A 3393-nucleotide genomic window follows, 5' to 3' on the forward strand; every position below is an offset into this window, starting at 1 on the left:
TTCTCTCGTTCGTCCGTTGACGTCTCGTCGAGTCTTCCCAGTTCATCCGTCGTCCGTTGATGTCTGGTCTCCTTCTCCGTTGGTGTCGATAAACGTCGAGCTTCACCCTTTCGTCCTTTGATGTCTGGTCGAGTCTTCCCAGTTCATCCGTCGTCCGTTGATGTCTGGTTACCTCTCCGTTGGTCTTGGTAAACGTCGAGTTTTTCCTGGTCGTCCCCAGTAGAGTTACCTCTCCGTTGGTTTTGGTAAACGATGAGTTTTTCCCATTACGCCCGTTGACGTATGGTTGTATCTCTTTCCCATTCATTCATTAATGATGGGTTACCTCTCCGTTGGTTTCGATAAACGTCGAGTTTTTCCTAGTTGTCCGTTGGCATCTAGTTGTGATTTCTATTCCCATTCATCGTCTTGTGATGTTTGGATGTGACAGTACCTTTGAGAGAAAAATCAAAATCCCCAGTAATAAATATCAGATCCCAGTGGACGTTTCCGTTGGTGGATTCCCGCAGTGTGCAAATTTCTACGGTTCTTGGTATTCAATCCCTGTTTACCCTGAAAGTCTGACAACCATTGCTCTCATCCGTTCGGGTTCCCAGTTGATTGAATAGGGGCAGCTGTAGCACCTCAAATTTGCACCTCCCATTTTGTACATACATTTTCATATTAGGTCATTAACATTACATAGTCCATTGCATTGTCCTTTGCCCAAGTGCAAGTCATCAGACAAGATTAGGTCAAGATTGGTTAGGAGGATCAATCAGTCAAGCAAGCAAGTGCATATCCTATTGAGGCTAGGCCCTAGGGTTGATTCAAAAAGTTCATATGATCTAGGGATCATTTTGGAGTGATTTGGCTAAGGATTGGATGGTCAAACCTCAACAGTCAAGCTGAATTTCATCTAAAACCCTAGAAAGTCAACTGTGGTCAACTGTGCCTGAAATCATGGATTTGAAGGTGGGAGATGGTTTGAAAGGCCTCATTCATGTCCATACAAGTCTCATTTGACATTTCAAAGATCAAGATTGGAGAATTTGAGGTCAGATGAAAAGTTTCCAAAAATAGTAAGTGACCTGTAATTTCAAATTGCCAAAAATGGAAAGGTCTTCTCCTCAAATTTAACATCATCATAAAAGCTTCAAATGGAATTTGGTCCAACATGAAAGTTGAAGATCTCGCTCTCACCTTTCCAAAAAGTCAAAGAACATCCATTTCTCATTTGTGGTTGGCAAGTTATGATCAAATCATTGTCAAGAAATTTTGAACTTTAAAGTGGGATAACTTTCACACCACAAGACCAATTTGAGTGGGGTTTTTTGCTACAATCTCCATTTTACATGCTCTATCCAAATCATTCATTACATTTCATCAAAACTCATCACATAAAAATGGCATTTTCAAGGTGAATTGAATTTGAAAAAGGGAGGGAAAAAAGTGACTTTCAAAACTCTGCATTTTCCACACTTCCCACCACTTGAATTTGATCTAAAACCACATTTGGAGTGTGTTTTGCAAGAAATTCGTGCACTGTAGCAGCTCATTCCATGCATGAGGTTACTTTGGCCATTTTGCACATAAACTTGATTTCACTAATTACCATTACATTTGGCTAATTGAGATTAAGGAATTCACTAATCCATGGTATATAATCATAATGCTAACTGAATTTCTGATTAACACTTCATTCAAAAAGATCTAGATCCAAAAATTGCAAATCCTCTCAACTTTTCCTCTTGATTTTTTCTGCAAAATTCTCAAAGAACTTGCATTGTTCTTCATTGTGCCATCATCCACAAGCAAGATTGAAGGTGTTGCAAGCAAGGATTCTGCAAATTCGAGCCAAATTTGGAACTGTTACATTGAACATCATCCATTGCAGCTGCATATTTGAGCAAGATCAAGCACCATTGAGCTTCAAATCTCCATTCATTCATCTTCCTAATCACTCTAGAGCTTCTGTTTGAACCTCACAAGGCCAGAAAATCACAAATCCAACTCTGCATTCCAACTCAGGTCAGAATTCGTGGCGTGATTTCATTGAGAATTGAATGAGATATCTGGATTTTAAGTTTGGTTGACAAAACTTTCCTTGCTCGATCTGGATTTGTTAGTATGAATTAGGATGAATCATGTTTGGATTGTTAATGTGCATTGAAGGACGAACCGCTTGGTATGCGTTTTGCAATTTTCTGTGCATGTTGGATCTTAAGCTGATGAGAGCGTATGAAGATAATGATGAACATTAGGGTTTCTTCCCCAGAACATGTGTTTGATCCGTTGTAGCGTAGCCTGCATGCTTTTTGGTGTTTGTCTCCCATGAGCCAATGAAATCACGCCACGAACTTAAGTGAAACGCGGCGTTTCACTTAAGTAGCGCTGGATTTGAAAACACACGGAGTTCGATCCTCCGCGCAGACATTTTCACCTTTGGCTTGGCATTTTATTTTCACATAAACTTCACATGTTCACCATGCTTCATTCATCTTTTTTTATTTTTTCATGCCATTCCATAATTCATAACTCATTCAATATTTGTCAAATTAATATGAGATTTTTTCCATGATGATCCTTGCCATGTCTACTTTTTTTTGATGATTTTTATGAAAATTGTGCACGTGTGGATTGCTATATTGGCTAGGGTTTGCTCATACATGTCATTTGTTGCACCTTGTTTATTATTTTGATCATGAAATGATGATGCTTAATTGGATGGAGTCGAAATTTTGTGTGCATAATCTAGACAACTTAAGGAGAATTATGGTATAGAGTTTGTGATTTTTGCATTCCTGGTTTGTGAGATATGACCTGATCATTAGAGGTGTGACAATTTGTGTCACACCATTTCTTGCTTGACTTCATGATTTTTGTTACCATGCCATATGAACTTGAAATGACCTGAATTTTTGCATGTCGGATCATCTGGATGTTAAGTTTGAATGTGAATTTTTGTGGATTTTTTGAGTGCATTTCCAATTTGATTGACATTTTCTTCCCCGTTTGACCAATTGTGGACCTTTTGTGAGTCATGATTTCATATGATTTGTGAAATTCTTGTTGTTTATTGGATGAGCCTGAAATTTTGCATGTGTATTATAGACATCTTGAAGTTTACCATGGCTTTGATTTGGTTCATTTATCTTATGCTAATTCTGTTTTATGCTTGCTTGAAGTTGACATATGATTTGGTGCCTTGTATGAGCTTGTTTGAACATGCTTTGACTTATGGATTTTAATTGGCTTGCTTCCCTTGGTCCAAATGACTTGAAATTTGGTGTGTAAGTCATGTTATGAATTCTGTTTAACCATGAATGTTTTGGGGATTTATTGAATTGTTTGTGAGTTGATTTGAATTGGATCTTTCTGTTTGCTTCTATGAGCTTCAAATTGCATGCTTTG

This window comes from Lathyrus oleraceus, chromosome 6 (genome assembly GCF_024323335.1).
Source record: "Lathyrus oleraceus cultivar Zhongwan6 chromosome 6, CAAS_Psat_ZW6_1.0, whole genome shotgun sequence".
Lineage (NCBI taxonomy): Eukaryota > Viridiplantae > Streptophyta > Magnoliopsida > Fabales > Fabaceae > Lathyrus > Lathyrus oleraceus.